Raw genomic sequence first — 21,327 nt, forward strand, 5'->3', positions numbered from 1 at the left:
TCTGTTATTAAAGAGCAACATCCCAAACAAACATTTTGCTAATGTGCATGATTATTCTTCCTCAGTTCATCAAAAGACTCTTTGGTCCTCAGGAAACCATGATGTACAAAAGCCGCTATACATTAGTTTCTGCGAATAATTCATTCACCGAAAAAAATTTAATTGCTACCATTGCGAATAGCCGCTCTTATCTTAAGTATTTCTAAATAAATAAACAAAACATTCTTTTCACTCTGCGCTTTGACGCTGAGCAGGGAATATTGTAGCGAGGGTTCGAACAATGTGTAGCTACAGTAGGAACGAAAAACTTATCAAACATAATTATCATTTTAATGGAATGTAAAACTCAACTGGTGATGAAGACACTCTTGTAACTGTCGCTGAAATCTAATCAAACGTTATAATATATTAACAAAATAATAAGGTGAAGAATTACTGTGAAGACAAGTTATGAATTCTTATTCAATTTATTGATTTCAATAGGAGTATTTAAAATTCATTGGATGCGCAAGACAAATTTGATCCCTTGCTCAAAATGTTGCACGTAACTGTCACTACTAACAGGTGCATCCTACTAAAATCCTTACGTTGGACTAACCATTTTAAAATGAGAACTTTCCTATTTTTTATGGTTAATTTGTATGAAAAAAAAAACTAAATATTTATTTCAGAAGCTACGCCATCAGCGAGTTAACAGGTGATCGGTATCATGGTTATTTTTTGTTGTTAATGTAATGTGTTCTCCAAAGACAAGTCTGGGGTCGTGTTGATGTAATGTGACAGAGGCCCCAACACGTAACCAATATAATTCGAAAAAGGTCTCACATAAGCATTCGATACAGGAAGGAAAGGCCTCTGAGAGGAGTTTAATTTCGGTTCATATTCAAAGGGATCAATTAATAACGCGCTTCCGTGTAATTAAATTGTATTTGTTTTTCCTGTTCTGACTACACACCCTCCTCTTGCGACCAAATAATCCCCACTCTCAATTAACATATCTCGGGACTCTGATGTTGAATTAAACGTTGTTAATTGACAGTGAAGGATTTGTTGTCCCAAATGGGCGACACACTCGTTTATGGATTTGTTATCACAGCCAAATATTCTGGGTACAGGTGTTCCGTACGTAAGAATTCCTTTGGTATCTTATCAGTTATTGCAAATATATTGTCGATAATATAATCATATTTAAAAATAGCACGAATTTACTTAGGCTAAACTATTTACGATGATAAGAATACTCATTCGAGGACATTATGAATTGTTATCCACCACGAGCAACTTAAACCTATCTACAGTATCTTACAATTCGGCACTTGTTAATCTGAAGGCTAACTTGTAAATTTTAACAAAAGTCTTAAGTATATAACTTCATCAACGCCCATTTCACGGATTAAGACCTGATGGTTTATTCCCAATTTCAAGAGAATTCAACATCTTCCAATCCGAACGCAGATTCCCGAACATCTCGATGTCCCCCGGATTTGCAATTTAGTATTATTCTGGGGGACTCTGATGGCATTCTGAAAAACGTGCGTGTTTCAATCTTTTCCTTATATTTTACTCGCTCAATTAGCAGAAATTCGCGAAGAAATTATTCACTAAAATCGGATGTCCCTAGTCGAAAATACATTTTAATAACATTAACAGCACAGTAATTCAAACAACCAGAAAACAGTTGTGGCGTCTAAAACCTACTGAAGTAAAGAAAAGACGCTGCCCTCAGTAAGAAAATTTTGGGAATTGCCTAGTTTTCCCGACATTGTGCTGCCGTGACTCTTGACATGACACAAGAATAGAGACATTAAACTGAAAACTGTTACGTAAGTATCTCGTAAACAAGTCTCTACATCATTATAAAATACAAACATAGATATACAAACTGAAGAATACAACACAATTTTATTGGACATATAATTTTATTGGATATCTATATCCAGTAACCTAAAATCTATTTTTATTTACTGATGATACAGTTTAAGGGGTTAGGTACAGCTGAAGACAGTAAAAGTTAGGAAATAATCAATATTTTTTTCCCTCAATTACTGTAACTTGTACAATAATGAAAATTAGTAGGTGTAAACACTATCCTTCTGTATTTATATATATTTTTTCAAAATCCGAAATGGTGGCAGCTCACTGTGCAGTGATGAAGCGTTTCCCTCATAATTCAGACACGTTTCAACTTTTTCATATTCTCTTTCTTTTATTTTATTGTTGAAACTCATGTTTGCAATATCATGCTCTTTCAACTACATTATTCAATAAATAATGTTTTTTTTTATTTTGTATTAAAGCAATATACTCATTTTATCATTTTTAAATGATTTTATTTTTTATTAGAAAATCTATCCAAGATAAATGATTTTGGCATCATTTAATAGATATAACATACCCTACATAAATACACACAAAAATTTCATCACAGAATGTCAGATAGTTTTTGAGTTATCAGGGAAACGGTTCTTGAAAATGTAATTTACGGGAAATGAGCGTCAAGCATTTTTTATGTAGGCTATAATTTCTTGATACTAAAAATCACGTTCTTGTGAGCCACCGGTGTAGCTCGGTCGGTTAAGGCGCTTGCCTGCTGATCCGAAGTTGCGCACGAGCGCGGGTTCGATTCCCGCTTGGGCTGATTACCTGGTTGGGTTTTCTCCGAGGTTTTCCCCAACCGTAAGGCAAATGTCAGATAATCTATGGCGAATCCTCGGCCTCATCTCACCAAATATCATATCACTATCACCAATTCCATCGACGCTAAATAACCTCGTAGTTGATACAGCGTCGTTAAATAACCAAGTAAAAGAAAACGTTCTTGTGTTTACAAATAAGCAATGGTTACTGGTATGAGAAATTTAATCTCCAGACTCTTTCTCGTCAGCTGGTATGAGAAATGTTGCTTCCGAAAAAAATGTTAGAGTGACCTGGCGCTATCTACTGTCAGGAGAGACTGAGGTTACAGCATTCTGCCTTTTAAATCATAATTCAAAAACTATTGCAGATATTGACATATTTTTTCAGTAAAATAACTTGTGCATCAAATACCAAATACTTCGAAAATTCGATTTTGTTCAGTCTTAAGCTGTACCTTACCCCTTAACTAGTAGAATCAAGCATTAAAACTTTAATATATGCATAACACAGATTCAAGTGCTGATTTGTAAACGAGAAGTTTTCAATCCAACGAAAAATGTGCCGATAGAACAGTTAGGCTTATCACATGTCTAAGGCTTAGGATGCGTTAGGCCTAAAACTATAATCGTATCCCTATTTATATAAAAGATACGTGCTATAATATGCTTTTGGTTAAGCAATAAGCATGTAATTATATTTACTTGTGAATGTATTACTTACGTTTAACTTTAAAGTGCAATTTTCTCAGTGTAGACTATGTATCATGTGGATTGGTTCTTTACTGCAAAATGTGATCAAATTGTGATCATTCTAAAAGTCTAAATTTCTTACATAATAACTGGCTATAGTTCTGGAATGTTCGTACTAAAACGATACTTTAGACTGTGTACGCCAAAGTTGGCTTGCTCTAAGTATTCTAATATTATTCATGCATTACAGAACTTTTCCCCGGAACCAGACATCGTAAATCCTCCAACATCTCATTCACTAGACGTCTGGATCTTTTCACTATCGGTAACGAGGGCACACATATTATCCACTCGGGTCACGTGTTGCAATCTGTACTACATGAACACCTACTGTGTGAAGCACAGCCTCCAGTCATCGTCTTGGACACGTACCATCAGCACACTAATGCTGGAGATGGTTACCAGTAATGTTTTGTGTGCAGGGTCAAAGCTATTAGCAAAAGTTGTCTTTTTTTCTCGTCATGATGAAAACTCACTGTATGTCACTTCTATAAGAGTAAAAAAAAAAAGTTCATCCTGTCTTTATTGAAGCATTAGGAAAAATTAAAGTGCAACTTCCGTGTTACTAGAAGTATGAAAGTGGCATTCTACGAAAATAATAGTTTAGGAATTATTTTACTGGGGGATGGATGGGTTCAGGTTCAGAGCCGTTATAGAAATACAATCCAAAAGATATCTTAAAATTCTCTGGTTGGGGTTGTGTCAGATCTTTGGACAGATCCAAAAACAAAATTTGGGTCAATTTTAAAGTTCCAGTTATAACTTACTGCGCATGCTCAGCAAGCACTGGCACTTGGAAAAATCAGATGACCCAAATTTTGTTTCTGGGTCTGTACTCTGAAATATTTCCTTGTGACGAATGAGACAACTCAATCCTACATAAAAATGTGCCTTACTCTAAAATAAGAAAAGGTCTTCTAGTACTCCGAACTTGAATCAGCGATGATAAAATAAACTGATGAAAACATCTATTAATAAGCTGAACGATGCCATTTTTCGTACTTTTCTTTTCGCATTCTTCACCGTCCTTCTTTGTCTCCTGTTTAACTTCTTCTTACGTTTTAATACTACAGGGTACTACTACCAGCATTACTACCCACAACCATTATTACTACCACAATCACCACCATTATTACTTCCACTATCTCCACCCACTTCTTTCTTCTATTTAATAAATAGTCTAAGCTCTCTCTCACATACTTTTGTGCTAGAAAGGAAATAAGAAAATTGTATAGGAAGGAAGTAGAATCGGCTCAACTAATAAAATCGAGAAAGACAAAAACAGTACTGGATTCGATAAATTTTTTAAAGGGGCAGAAAAATAATGTCTAACATTGAAAAGGCCACTCGAGACCCACCCAAGCATAATTCGTGACGCGGTGGTGGTGATGACGACGATGGCGGCGGCGGCGGCGTTAGCCCTAAATGTGTTTGTTTTCGAACAAGGTCTTTAAAAACCGCAGTCAACTGCACGCAAATTTTGTACAACTACCTGTTACACTGTGCTTGTTACGCAGCTTCATTTCCGGGCAATGTGAACAATTTGGTCACAGAGGAAATTCCGGCGACGGATCCACAACCATCATGATCATTAAGACTTTCATGATATGTTCATTATCAATGTATTTATTAAATATACTGTATATTACCGCACTTTAATTCATACATTTTTCATTAAAAATCCCGGTAAGGATCAGTTTGAGAAACCAACTTGTCCGGATTCACTATGTACCGCGTTCCTGCATTCAGCCCAATTATCATAATCGCCACAGCAACCAGTTCTATGAAGGATAATAAGAATGACATGACCTTCCTCACGCCTGATTCACATTACTGCCAACAGGGGCGCCGCAAGCGAGCCAGACACGATGACTGTGGACTGGTCAACGACTTCCGAAATCAAGCCAACAAACTAATAAAGCGGGCGGGACGGCATTCCAGTGCCACATTCCCACCATCAAGCCCCGACAGTCACTTGTCAAGAGCTTTCAAAACCACTCCGCGCTCCGAATTTCTACAATACCGGTTGTGTCTGCAATTTACTCCTATCAATTTCACATTACCATAAAGTAATGCCACATTAAAGGCCAAGTGAGTAGTCGATTTTAACGTAATTGGCACAATCAAACTTGAACTCTTCCATATATTATAATGCAAGCATTAACAGTTTCGAAACGAAAGTGTCTGAGGCACACGGAAAATTAATAGACTAATGGTTAGTCTGCCATGCTCCATGTCGATGTTGAATTTTCTTCGAATGCACTATTCTGCTTTAAATCTAAGTTAGACTGTAATGATGATGATAATGTTGACAAAAAGACGGCGGCGATCGTCATCATCGTCGTCTTCGATTTTTAAGTAATAAGATCTGGCTCTCAATGAATTTTCTAGGTTTCAGTTCTAATAAGGGAATCTTCCAAAATCATCAGGTCGAAATCTCGCTTGAAAAGTCATACACGAAAAGATACTGTAAAGAAAAGCTTGAGTAGAAAATATTATTAGCCTGTCAGTATGAAATATAATACAACTTCCAAAATACGAGTAGCTTAAAACCTTAACCCCTTTTGTGGGGTTTCTGAAGCACATGTTCCTAAAAACGTTTCTCAGAGACATGAACTACACTTGCAAATCAAATCTTCGACGCACACTGTTCAACACAGTAGTAGACACAGACCTAATTAAAATGTGACCTCTAAATTGTCAATTTTCCTATGCATCTTAGCTTTCCTACGTGAACAAATAGAAAAGTGACGCTATTTACGCTATATTTAAGGTATATTTTTTGTCTTACGTTTTCTTATTTGTAGCTACATTTTCCAAATAACTTGTTCTTTGTAGTATTTATCCTGTACAAACCTTTAAATGGAGTTCAGATCTGATGTGAAAGTTTCCTTATAAAGAATATTCTTCATAACGAAATGTTTTTATTCAGAAGTGCTGTGTTGATGACAACCAACTACAGAACCTTCAAAATTCAATATGTTTATTCTTGCTTACACCAAAAGTACTTCACATCGCAAACTGTTCACAACGGCCTCAACATTTTATATAGACTATTTTAACAATGTAGGAAGGCAATAACGTAACTTCTTCAAGGACTGAACACTTTGCACGTGCGATCCTCTTTCTTATCGTAAACCAGCATTAGCAATCTTGGTCATGTGGCCAGAATAGCGCAAGGTCAGCATTTAAGGTAATACAACATAAAAACACGACTTAAGAGACGAACTCATGTCCTATGGAAAGATAAATCATTTTACTGCCGAGAATCCGGGTCTGTTGGACTTCTAGCTAGAAACGCTAATGTTTCAGCCACATAATAATACTGTTAATAGTAGCTAATATTATATTGTCACATAATATTATAATAAGCTTGTTTCTTAGATATGTTTATTCTGTATTATTTGAAGCAGTGGCCTTGCGCTATTGTTACAACATAATGAGGATTGTTATAATGCTGGTTTACGATAAGAGTAAGGCGTGCATGAGCCGAAGTGTTCAGTCCTTGAAGTTATTATTGTTGTCAATTTACAGAGTAATTCAGGAGGAATAGTAAATAATTTTGGGGGATGGCAGAATGTACTGCGTAATAAATTCCATATAAATGTGTCCAATCCTCAATTGGTGCAAAGGGTTTGGAGATACAGCTGTTTGAATGTCACGCATAACAAGTCTCACAAATGGTATGAAGAAACGACAAATGACTACGTACTATTGACAGCGTACAAAGGAATAAATAGTACATGTCACTATCCTCAGGGCAGCACTGTTTATAATAGGTGTACAGAAACAGCTGTTCTTCCAACATGACGGAGCCCCTGTACATTTTAACCGACAGGTGGCATCGGTATCTCACATTTCCCAAACGATGGATGGGCCGCGGTGATCACATGCATTGGCCACCAAGGTCCTCACATCTTACTCCTGTCGATGTTTGTGGAGGTGGATGAAAGACGAAGTATACAAAAACAAAATAAACTGAATGGATGAAATGGTCGCTCGCTCATTAAAAAAAAGAAGACATCACAAGAGCGAGATTCACTTACGGCTGTCAAGAGAGCGAAAAAGTGCACTGAACTGTTGAAAATGTTGATGTTGATGTTGTAAATATGCAATAAATGTAACCATTAAGTCACTTGTCTTTCCTTGTTGCCCCTTGTAACGCTTGTTATGCGTAACATTCAAATAGTTATCCCCATACCCATTGAAAATTGGACACATATTTATATGAACTTCTCAACTCAGAACAGTAGGCCTACATACTACCCCCCTTCTAAAATATTTACTATTATCCTGAAATTAACCTATATAAAAACAATATAATCGTTGTGTGAAAATATGTCTGTGATGGATGTAAATTTATTCTGGTAATAAGTACGAATAAAAATAATTGAATCGGTCGGAGCTAAAAGGAATTAAGTCAAAATATGAAGTTTTGGGTTATGCAACAATTTGAACAACTGATGTCATGCGCATCGAACGGTGGAAGAGGGAACTAAGACTTTTAAATATTCTTTTGTCTTCTATAACATAAAAATATAATACTTGTGTTATTAGTGGAATGTTTTTGCTTCTCCTGAAAAGTTGTCAAAAGTGACTTAATTCCTTTTAGCTCCGACCGATTCAATTGTAATTCTGTTGGTTGTCATTTTTCACATTAGGTACGTCTGATGAACATTTCGGTAAAAAGAATACTCTTCAACAGATCTAAATAATAATAATAATAATAATAATAATAATAATAATAATAATAATAATAATAATAATAATAATAACCTTATAATAATAACCTTAAAGGTGTTCCTTTTGCACGCCATGAAGGGGCATAGGGTGTGTGGAGGTAGTACTCCATGCTTCCACGACCTCGGTTCTAGAATGAAGTGTGATCGATACAACACTCCGACCATCTTTTACTCCCAGGAAAGATCCGATACTTAATTTGACATGATAATATTATTATTTCGCTGCTGCTACTACTATAAAGAGGGGCTTTATATGTAGCACAAACTCCTTTCCTCGATCGTGGTAAAGTAGTTCTAGAACATGTAGGTAACTTGTATATAATTCTAGGTGAACTGTGAAGGGGTACAAACCTCCGTCATCCCTCCACAATAGTCCTCACGCACTAATATCAACTGAGAACAACGCCCCGTGTTGCCGGATCGAAGAGCCGGAGTGCGTTAACCTCGCTCGCTTTTCGACGAAACGATCCCCAACTTGAAACCATCTAGTCGTGCAATTCGATCCAAGGAAAACGGAAATTATTCAGAAACATTCCAGGAAGCCTATGGCACCGCATGAAACATGGCGTGTAACGCAATTGCATGTCTCGACTCGGCTCGGTACAATATATAGACACAGTAACGGGTCAGTCAAATTTCAGGAGACATGCCGGTAATGCAGTACACAAGTGGTTCGACTTTCATGTTCTCATGAGAAACAAAGAAACATGACTCAATTTGGTATAACTTTGATCACTCATTAGTACCAGATTTCGCATTACAATATCTTTCTTTTTTCCGCGGCGGGACAAGGCCAACTGTCCGACTGTTGGCTTCACGTCCACATGCCTCAGCATGGGTAACGATTTCCGACCAATACGGTGTAACATGTGGTTAAGTACGATGATGCCCGCAGCCGTTACGCTAGCTTTCGAACCGAATTTCGCTACGTTCAAAATTCATGCCAAAGATCCCATACATTGGATGAAAATTTCATGAGAATTTCTTCCCTCACGAGGACTCGAATCAATGACCATTCCGCAGTGCTAGTCTAAGACAACGCTTCAGATCGTGAAGCTGTAATTACGGACATTAGATGTTCTTAAATTTATTGTGTAATTATTGTGATCATAATAATCAGTGACGCCAACTTATATAGGCCCATTCAATAATTTATTATTATTATTATTATTATTATTATTATTATTATTATTATTATTATTATTATTATTATTATAGGTAAAGGTAAAGGTATCCCCGTAACATGCCATGAAGGCACTTGGGGGGCATGGAGGTAGAGCCCCATGCTTTCCATGACCTCGGCACTAGAATGAGGTGGTATGGTCGGCACCACGCTCTAACTGTCTTTTACCCCCGGGAAAGACCCGGTACTCAATTTTATAGGAGGCTGAGTGAACCTCGGCGCCGTTCTGAAAGTTTGGCAACGAGAAAAAGTCCTGTCACCACCTGGGATATTATTATTATTATTATTATTATTATTATTATTATTATTATTATTATTATCATCATCATCATCATTTCCTTTTCTATTCTTTCCTGACTTAGTTAGCTCATGAGTGGTCTTATTGGTGTCATTTATGAGGTAGTCTACAAACCTGTCTTCGGACAGTTGACTAAACAAGAACATGATATGTGATGGTTGCTTATTGAAATCAATAAATTAGAGTAAGTAAAATTTCAATAAGTAAGGATGCATTGTTGGTGTGCACTTTATTCATCTCTCCTAGTACTACATAAGGATAGTATTGAAAAGTTAAATTTAAAGGATGTCTGTGACTAATTTATATGGAGAAACACATTTGCATCACTCCGTGCTACGTAATAGTGAGTCGACTTTCGTATTTTCAATTTATAGTTAGAAAGAATTCAAGTCCCCAAGTTATAATGTTTATATAATTGTAACGTTCTATTTACTTACTAAAAATCGATAATTGTACAGAACACCTACGCACAAGATAATGCGGAGATTTGTTTGTATATAGTTACTAGTATGAAGGAACAAATTGGTATTAGCATAAAATCCAAAAGAATGTTACCTACAAGTAAATGGAACATAGCCCCTGGACCTTATACTAACTACATAGGCCTACATTACAAAATCGTTCTTAGATCTCCATTTTGTTATTTTTGCATTTTATAGTATATTGTATAGACCTATACTATCCGTAGTCACATCAATATTATGAAAAATAATATCATTAAAGGGAGGATTTATAAGATTCTTTTGGAAAATCATGATCAAGTGTTTGAGATAACCAAATATTTTTAAAAAAGTTGTCGCCACTGATGATGATGATGATGATAATAATAATAATAATAATAATAATAATAATAATAATAATAATAATAATAATAATAATAATAATAATAATAATAATAATAATGTATTGTTTTCGGATTGGTTTTTTGACTACCCATCAGTTGCCTCAACTCGGGACAGCTGAACGGACAATGACAAGTACATGTGCGAAGATTAGCTACTGTTCTAATCACCCTAATTCCACTTTATTTTTTATTTCATTATTTTCTATTATTCAGTATTTTAATAGCAGCATGTTGAATTTCATAAACACCTAGCATACCTGAATTGTCTCTGTATCGAACTATCCTAGCACACCTATTGTATGTTTAATTAAACTTCTGTCTCTCTGTACTGAGACTCATTACAGGTTGATCCAAGAGAGAGACATGTTTTTAACAATACGCGGAATTATATTAAAAAAAAGGAAAATTGATACGACAATAATGTAAAAAATAATAAATACCATAAAACAAATTAAGGTAACATATGTGGAATTCGGAGATTCTAACAGAGGTTCTGATTAGCTCTGCATCGTTTTCCGTTCGGTTATTCAGATACATGGCATATAAACTGCAACTGATGGGTATAAAAAAAGCTAATTTTAATAGCTGGCCCTCTACACATACTATATAGCTGAGGTGTGTTTGAGAGACTACTGCTCAAACCCTACAATTTGTTTTCAATGAAATACCGTGTTTTCCGTTGGCGACTTCTTGTTAGCGAACGCAGATTATAGACCTAGGTATATAAAGGTGCTAGAAAGTTAAAATTGTGAGGGCAATTTCTATGCTAATAGGCCGAAATACTTAAAAAAAAAAAACAAGTACAGTACTTCAAACTTAACATAGTCTACATTAGAACAGATAATTCAAAACTGCGTTCGATCTGAAGTCCTTCGCTGTAACCAAGTCCGGGTTATTTTTTCGGCACGGAAGTGCAGTTCCCTTTCACTGAGATGGGATGTTCCCTTCATGTTATCGTAAGCGGTAATACGTCATGCTAACCGCATGGACACGACGCTAGCGTATCTCGGACAGTAGTGATTCAATATGGGGCTAAGCTCAGACGTAGTTCAAATCCCGCTTGGGTTGATTACAGTACGTTTAGTTAAGAATCTTAATTGACCATATTTAGCATCAAAAAGACTCGATAGCCTTTAAAACTTATGTCATCATCACCATCACAATCATCACCGTCGTCTGTTGGATTCTCTGGCCCGTTCAGTGATCACTCTTGTGGAGATTTTAAATAAATGAAAATAGCGGGCCTTTCAAGTCATGCACTATACTCAGGGTGGCGTAAGGCAGCCAAAATTGAAATGTAAGAGGTATTATGAGTAGATTTTAGCACCATCCGTAAGCAGAAAGTAACATAATAGCTACAGTGCAAGATAGGTACATATACGATATTTGTATATACGACGGTGAAGGATTTTAGATAAGGGCGCAAATAGCCATAGTAGTTGATGCGCCCTTTTTAAACCCCACTAACAAACTTGAATATAGCGATTCCTACCCTACCTCAATTTCTGTGAGCCTTTTGATTTTAAAATTGTTTCTGTTCGTATTAATAACAACCATAATTTGACATTATATATATTCACAATAGACGGTGGTAATTCCAATGTTCGAGAAGCAATGTCGTTCTTCGCTACGTGCAACAGATATTCTCCCACACGCGCTCTAGTATACCTGGCCATGATCTCATCATCTCTCTCTCTCACAATAGAGAAAGAGCTATGTATTCTTCTGGGAACTGACCTTGGAAATGCCTTAATCTGTTATTATGGAATGTGATGAAAGTTCCAGGTTACTCCGACGGATGAACTGAATCTCAGAGATGACAACCAAACAGTCCAGAAACAGCAAACTGAAACATATCGCCTGCTATTTTCAACAGCAAATACGAAAATATTTTCTTACGATTTAAAACTAGGCAAGAAAGTTAAGACATTCCGATAAGAATCCACTTCTAACTCGGTAACTAATCCTACTGCAATGCTCTCAGTTTTGAAGTTAAAAGGAAATCATTTTTTTTAATACTGTATCTTCATTTTCTTTTGAACATCAGTTCATTGCATGACGTCTCTCCTTCTGGAAATGGTAAAACACTATCCTCCCCTCAACCCTTAGGCGAGTGGCAGAAATACAATATGACAATGACTTCAAGAATTGGCGACTCAGTTAAGTGTTTATCCCTTGCACGTTCCCACAATTAAGTGATGAAGGGTGTGAGAGAAGGCAGTCATATTTAGGAGCAAAGTATATATAAAACTGGGAAAAATAGTCTATACATTAATATATAGAAAAGTATTCTAAATAAGCAACAATACAATCACCGATTAATAAAATTGAGTAGTTATAATTCTAAATTTACATGTTATATTTTGATCGAATATATTAACTTACATTAAAAATTAAAAAACGAAAGAAACTAAAAAAACAAACCAAGACTTCCAATACACAAGACCACCTACGGGAATTCAATGACTAAGTCCGCAAGGAAATAATATATAATAAAATTATATTCCCAATTCCTATCTTTACTCGTACATTCATGTATAAAAATCGAGACTTTTGGCCATAACAGAAATGTTATCACTAAATATAGTTATTAAAATTGATTTTCATTTTATTTTACCACTGGAATACAGGAGATTCTAAATCCTTTCTAATACAATGAAAACGTTTTCCTATCAGTAAGCTATTTTTCACTGTTTTTCTTCGTAAATTGTAAAATTTCCTCATAACCAAGCTTGTTAATCAGTGAAAATGACAAAGACCTGCATCTGCACAAAATCTATCTACAACAACATAATTTAAGTCTGTGTTTTTTTATACCTGCAGCAATTAGCCATATCCAACTTAAATAATTTCTTGAAACACTGTCTATCACCACCATAACTCTTTCATGAATTTAGATCTTCAAGACCTGAATATGTGTCGGTCCCCAAATTAATTACTTCTAGAGGTTTGACAATTATCTTCTTTTTTTCATTTCAAGCTTATATGATAAATTTCGTGAGGGTGTTTTCTTCATTCATCCCCAAAATATAGCAATAACGACAGTTCCAAACTAACAATATGTCTTTTTAAAATTAACACGTCGAAGATCAGAATATTATGCTAGTTACATACAACACGGAATCGCGTAGTTTGTATATAATACAGTACGTCTATATAAAATTATGGAACGTTAAAACTCAACATAACAAAGATAATATCTAAATTTACAAAGATTCGTGATATTTAAATATTAAGATGAGAAGGAACATTATACAACCAAATTAAAGTCTTGGTTCATATCATGAATCCTTGACAACAGTCCGTCACACAGGCCAAATATGCATAATAAATATTTAGGATACTTTATCAAGAAGAAATGACAATACGTTAATCAAAACGAGTGCAAAATGAAATAAAACTTAAAGTCAACCAATGGTCTGCAGAACATACCTGAAGCACAAATGGACGACACGAGGCTATGTTGCGGTAGCTCCACTGGTCAGACTATATCTACCCGCACTTCCCACGGAAACGAGTTATCGAAATTTTCATGCTCTGTTTGCATCGGTGAAAATTTGGGAACAGACTTAAAGAAGATCAGCGCGCGACAAGTCTGTTGGGAAAGCTGCAGGAGCGAATCGCCACTTCTCCCACTCGCTGCTGTCGTGTAATTATTTTCAGTTTCGTGGAAACTTCGGAATTTCCTTTATTTGGCACTTATAAAATTACAGCCCTGCTTTCTCAGAAGCCCTGAACTGAGGTTCAATTCCTGAAATACCCACGAAGCCTTTCAGTCACGATGTTTTGTGGAGAAGAGGGGCGCTATCACAATGGGTCAACACACTTTCCCCTGGTGCAGGTGCCAATGCCTTATACATAAACTGGGCATGCAGCACGCACGGCGGATAGGAGACAAAGAAAAATAAAATTAAATAAAAGCAATTAAGAGAACCAGGAAATACTTCTAATTCTGAATGTGTGCTGACGTTGGTGCACAATACGCATAAGAACTTCATTGTAGAAAAGGTTCGTTTGAAAAGAGAAAAACTTGAAGACGAAAGAAAAGTGGGATTAAAATATGATATAAATGAGATGTGAGGTAAATAAATCGACAGAATATGGAGAAAATAATGAAAATCAAACGAAATATATAGCCCTACTACAGAGGAAACTGATTAATTCGAATTATTATTGGATAACCTGAACTAGTTTGTTATTATTTCCTTTTCAATTATATTTAAATCAAAGCTAAAATACAATATTTAATGGCTAGTAAAAGACTGATGGAGTCTCAGTTTTTTTTATATAATTTTTCTTGTAGTCAGGTCAAGAATTTTAATTTCTAGAGAGGCAAAGATAAGAAAAGGAATTGATCATATACGGTACCGTCCATTGTTAACAGCTTGTACAATATGTGTACATGGAATCCTTATTAAGTAGTTTAAGGAATTTTATTTATTTCGTTCTTCTGTGGATGAAGTATATAAAAGAAAAATAAAAGACTACTCAGCACTACTGCTTACAAAAAGACCTGGAGTGTACCTTCTATATCCCTTCCACCTCCAAGCCTTTGTCATCAAGAAGCATAGTGTAAAACAAAAAAAAAAAAAAATATAATATAATGTGTGTATAAACTTCATTTTTACCGGCGCGGCACCTTAATTTATGTCAGAACAACTTGAGAACATCACTTCTGCAATAAATACTGCCAAGTGCCAAGGTACGATTAATTCCATGTTCGTAGCATGTAGGACTGACAATCCTACTGTTACTAATGCCGATTATCTGCAATGATCGGAATCTTAATACCCCGCTACCTTGTAGGTCTCCATGGTGTGTAATAGGGATAACTATCTCAATGGATTCGAGATTTTTAGGTTCAAAACCTGGCCGAGGGAAACAGAATTTCTAGAGCATTGAAACATGGCTTTCATTTTATTTAAATGAGACGCGAAAGCTTGGAAGACCTATTATTACATTTGCGGCATGTTGAATTAAGTTAGCCCTATACAAGATTTACCTGCCATTTTTTGCCCACTTCAAAAATTAAATTTTGAAATTAACACAATGGGTCGATATGGTAACAAAAGTGCACGTAGGCGAAAATTTTCTACCCTACGACATTGATCAATATATCCACCTTCAAATCGCCAAACTGATAACACGATCAGAGAACTCTTCTACTAATCAATATCTAATATTGGTTCATTAGCCTCACACAATTGAAGACAGGAGGGGCACAAATACCCAATCAATCAACAACAATAGTAGTAGTAATAATAATAATAATAATAATAATAATAATAATAATAATAATAATAATAATAATAATAATAATAAATAGTAATAATGAATATTTCTGAAATAGGACAATTACTCTAACGGAAGTTAATTACGTATTTCACATACGTTACAAATAAATGAAAATTTATTTAGTTATTTAAAATAAGTCTTATTATTTATAAAGATCATTTACCTACGTCAATTACGAAACATTTTCGAACAAAGTTGCAAATTTTCAATAGGAACTTCCCATTCCTTTTGCACGATATTTCGTAGAGCTTCTAATTACTGTGTAAAATGTAAAATGAAAAAAAAGTTAATTGACAATACGTATTTTATTTACTTAATGCTCAATTTAACGAAGCCTTCAACACGACCAACAATTCTGAGCAGTAGAATGGTAAGACAATTGTCGCAGATTTAAGTACGTGGGAACGGCAGTGCTCTTTCAAGCCAATTAGGCAATTTTTTTCAGTAAAAACAGCATATTCACAGATGCGAATCGAAGCAACCTGTACTTCGTCTCCTGTTACATTTGGCGCAACTTTTAAAGTTCAAATAGAATACAAAATCGTTTAATTATACAGCTTCCAAGATAATTTAAGCATCATTTTCGTTCTTTATTCTTCTCCTTCTCTATTACGGTAAGCGTATCATGCATTATCTTGCCAATTAAAGAAAATACCTCAATCTTTTTGTTGTATGTATATAAACACAATATACGCCCGGGACAAACCGGAAGTACCAGTTTAGATAAGGTTATGGTAGAGGTGTAAGTGGCACACGTCTCAGAATTGCTTTAATTTTAATCGACTGAGAATGGCAGCAATAATTTACACTTAATTAGACCTATTGGTTGATATGTTTATAAAAGTAAGGAGTAGTCGTGTCATTACATTTTTAAACGAAGAAAATATTACTGCATTATAAAGAAAAAAAAGAAAAAGAAAGAAAGAAATAAGGAAGGACAGAAAGAGAGAGAGAGAGAGAGAGAGAGAGAGAGAGAAAATCTGTTCAATGACCGATAAAGAAAATGCAACGTTTTGCATAGTTCAAAACTGACAACATGTAGCCTACTAATATCTATTTGCTATGGTAATGTTTTGCAATCACATTAGTTACTCTGACTTTATATACTTTACTGACTTATGAAGCATTTTCTTAGAAATACATAAAAATAAGTTAAAACCGGTGTTTATGTAGTGAATCGATTTAGTTTCATCTATTACATTACGTACAGACAATACATACTTACTACAATACTTAGGCCCGATTGTATAAACCATTTAATCTTAGATCAGAGGTTAAATTGATCCTTGTTTCAGCTGAACTTGGAATTTTGTGTTGTATAAAGTCTAATCTGAGATTAATTTGTCTCAAACTAAAGTCAACTTTGACTGAAGAAATTTCTCCGATTAAGTTAGATGATCCAAGTTCAGTTATTTCTTTTCTGTTTGAAATATACGAGTGACAGATTGTGCAAATAAAATATCCATTATTATTAATATTAATAGATATGATAGGTACATTTATATATATTTCTTTCAATTTCTTGCCTTAATACACAAACAATCTTATATTTTATAAGGCTCTATCGTGTTCAGCAGTATCAAATAACATAACCTATAATTATATTATGTTTATAACAACCATTAATTATTAACGGATATGATAGGTACATTCATAAATTTTCAATTAACTGTATTACTAACGAAAATTGTCGTTTTATAAAGCTTTATTATGTTTAGCAGTATCAAACACCATAACATGATAACAACTCGGAGAACAGTAACCTTCTTCTTATTGTCCGCCATTATTTACATTGCACAAAAAACCAGTGTCTCCAACAGAGTTTACGGAAAGTCGTCAAAAAGTAGTTGTAAAGTCGCTAGATTTCTCATTATCGACAAAGAAAGATTAAATTTTGTCAGTATGGGGTGCTAAAAAGGTCGCTAAATTCCTATTTAAGCAATATAAAAGTTAAAAGAAATTGTTGTTGAAAAAGAGTTGAAGTCGCTAGATTGGCAACACTGAACAAACCTGTCCGCGCATCACGTTTTTCACCTGTTTATGCGATGTTGCCAAATCCTTTTCACGTGAACTTAGATTTCATTTGAACCAAGGTAATTTGATCGCAGGAAAGTTTTATACAATAGAAGAAGTGTCTGAACTCGGTTCACTTTTCGATCTTCGATCAAAGTTGATCTTTAGTCAGGGAGATTTATACAATTGGGCCTTAGAGTCAAAAGTGAATCGAACTTTGCCTGCCGCTGCCGTGCCATTTCGGCAACTTCTCTGCCCTACCTTTGTGGCGAATAGTATATGCCCTCAGGCGTTTGTGACAGATTGCCCTGCGACAGAGTAGAGAGAATAGGCCTACTGATGTGTTGTGACTATCAGCATATATCCAGATAGTGCAGCTGATAGCTTGTTGGCGAAGATGTTTTGAAGTTTTTTTTCAAGAGTATTAATCTGTCGGAGTAATAAGATGACCCTTAAAGAGCAGCAAGTGAACATGAAATTTTGTTATACAAATCTGGCTGTGTCGTGTATAGTTCCTGGGATAGCTCAGTCGGTAGAGCGTTCGCGCGCTAAGCGAAGGGTCCCGGGATCGATACCCGGTCCCGGAAGAATTTTTCCTTGAAATTATTCATGAAATTTTGTGTTTAACTTGGATAAGGCATTTACTCTTTCATTTACCTTGAGATGATTTACCTATGCCCACTTTTGCCAACAGTTCCAACTTAAAAAAATTGACAGAGGACTTGAGCAAATTCCTGTGATTGGGTATAACGTCTATACAGGAATCAGTGTAATGGAATTAGAACAAATAAATACAATTTGCTTAAGATTTAAGTGTTTATAATGAACGGTAATAATGCATTAAAACAAAATTTACTATTAACAGGACAAGTAAAGAACTGTTTTTGAGCCATGATAATTTTATTAAATGATACCCTGTATATAAGCACATAAGAATAGCCTATCCCATAAATATAATATCAACCTTGTATTAACTTTCTATATTCACGCATGCATTTCCCACGTCTGTTTCGCGTCTATGTCAAAACACAACTGAATAATATGATTTTTTTTTCAATATACTGTATTGCAAAACCAGCTTTCTCATGGATTATAATAAACTCTTTCAAAAAGGTTATATGTATACGCGGACTTCGCTTGTGACCACATTGTTGAGTTTATCGGATATTACATAAGCATTTTCATAGCGACTGAAGTAGAATGGCGTCAGTGTAATTTCCGTTTCATCAAATCCTTTCATTTTTTTCTATTAATGTAGGTCGAATTGTACGCTCACAACACATCAAAACACAATGTTATTCGCAAACAAAGTTATGGAAATGAGAAATGAGTCTTCTGCAGTAGGTAGAGCCGCCAGTACGTTTCATAAAGTTGGGTGTGTACAGTACCAGAGATGTTCTAGCACAATGAACATAATAGGAACAATTCCTCGTTCCTGAACTTCGACCTTCCAGTACGCAGCCGACTGAAGAAACATTTGCGCTGCGGGCCTCCTCGCGGCAGTGAACACACAAATGACACACTGCAACATGGGCACTTGTTCACTACATTCTTTGAGGCATCCGCAATATTTTATCAGGGAAGAGGTGAACGATCTCTCTTTCTGGTTGCAAGCAGAAAACACTTGCACTCTACTCGCTCACCACAGGGGTCACGTCAGTTTGGCTGATCGTGAAAGTTACAAGCTGCAAGGTCGCGGGTTGAACTTCGTAAAACAATTTTTCTTACTCCATTTCATACATAAGATCTGGGCAAGTACTTCTTGGAGAGGGAACAGTTAGGAATATACTGTAATACTGACTACTGCTGCCATATTTAATTTATGTAGGTATATTATTTTTATGGAAAATTGAATACAAATAAAAAATACGTTGTTAAATTAATTTACATAGCAGTATATTTTATTGAAAACTATGACAGAAAAAGAAAGTGAAATATACAAACCCGAGAGAGCAAAAAATAAACTGAAATTTAAGAGAGATTGGCATCCTCTCTATTGTTATCTCCAGAAAAGCAACACATCCTCTCTAATAATTGAACTTAAGGTGTTATATAAATATAGACTATTAGATGCAGAAGACAGCGGTATTCTCCATTTGCAGAATAATGCAAAAAGATTTCAGATAAGTGATTAAGAACTTTGTTTCCAATTGCTGCATGAATGTCTAGTGAAAATACTGGGAATACTGTGTAAAACACTTCATAATAAATAAGTAAATAAATAATCTTGAGGATTGTTAACAGGATTTACAACTTAAGATTCTTCAGGGACATGCGAGTTGTGTTAAATTTCTTGAATCAGAAGTGTATATTCGGTGTGGAGTAAATCACCGCCATACTTCTCCATATAAATTATTTACATTGCCTGACTGATGACATTTTCAAATCCCGAGCTGCTTAATTTTTATTTAACTTTCTTTTCAGGAAACCTAAGTAGCTATAATTATTAAACATATATTATATAAGTAATATTAAAGGTCAATTTTTCATGGATTAATACTACTAGGAATTGCAACAATGGATGGAACCTCATACTTTCGTCAAATAGAATTTCAACAACAATGATGTATAACGGTTAGTTTGAATGTCTGTTAAGAGTCCCTTTAGACGAGGCCACTTTTAGAAGCGCTGCTAACGCGCTGCCGCTCGTGAATAATGTATTTAAATGGAGGTTTTAAGACACAGCTACAACTACAAAATCAGTCGTACTGCAGACGCTCTGAGTGGTTGGCTTCGCCGCTGGTGGCGCCCACTAAAAGTAGCGCTTCTTGCCGCGATACATAGAATTAAATGTTAGGTTTCCGACGGGGCCACAGCCAGGCCACTATTTTAGTGGCGCATGAGTAGCGCTTCGTGGCGCTGCTAACGGACGACTGTTGGGCCACCAATTCCTTACACCTACACCGGCACGACAGTATACAGGCTAGGTTACGACAGAATAATATAGAATGACGATAATAATAATAATAAAACCATAGACTAGACAACTAAATACCTGGACTAGTGGGAATTACGGATATATTATTTATGTACTAAAATCTTCTTTATTTCAAGTTAAAATAAAATAACGCATCTAAAATAATGTAAATAAATTAACAAAGAGATAAAAAAAATTAGCTGATCTCAGGTTCGAACCTGGGTTCAATTACACCACGGCCTTTGACTTTACCATTACACTACAGACACCTATTATAGTATAGCCTATTGGTTGAATTACGTGCTATGAATGCTTTCATGTTTGCTGCCTATTATATTTAATTTTGAATTCTTAAATAGTAAACAAAAATGTTTTATGGCATATTGTCCCTAATTTGCATAATTTTAAATTAATACGTTTTATCGTCAAACAAGGTATGGAATAATCCTCGATTCAGTCTTTCCAAAACTAATTGATGAACCCAGACTCTTCTTCTATTTTTACGTCTATTCTTTCTCCGTCTAAGCAAAGTTACCAAAAGTCCATGTTCACTGGAAGACTGAAAAATTCTCTACAAAAATGTAGTATATTAAGCAGTGCCACTAACGCGCGTTAGCAGCGCCACTAAAGTGGCCTCGTCTGAAGGGAC

General features: G+C 35.3%; 1 protein-coding gene and 1 non-coding gene across 4 annotated transcripts in view; one reads left to right on the forward strand and one right to left on the reverse strand.

Annotated features, from left to right (window-relative positions):
• The window catches only part of Utx (Utx histone demethylase), a 235,512-nt gene that overhangs the window by 48,808 nt on the left and 165,377 nt on the right, over positions 1-21,327 (reverse strand). The window lies entirely within an intron of this gene.
• TRNAS-GCU (transfer RNA serine (anticodon GCU)) lies at positions 18,275-18,348 on the forward strand. The gene has a single exon. It is a non-coding gene; the product is annotated as a tRNA-Ser (tRNA).

The sequence above is a fragment of the Periplaneta americana genome, chromosome 3, assembly GCF_040183065.1.
Source record: "Periplaneta americana isolate PAMFEO1 chromosome 3, P.americana_PAMFEO1_priV1, whole genome shotgun sequence".
Classification (NCBI taxonomy): Eukaryota; Metazoa; Arthropoda; class Insecta; order Blattodea; family Blattidae; genus Periplaneta; species Periplaneta americana.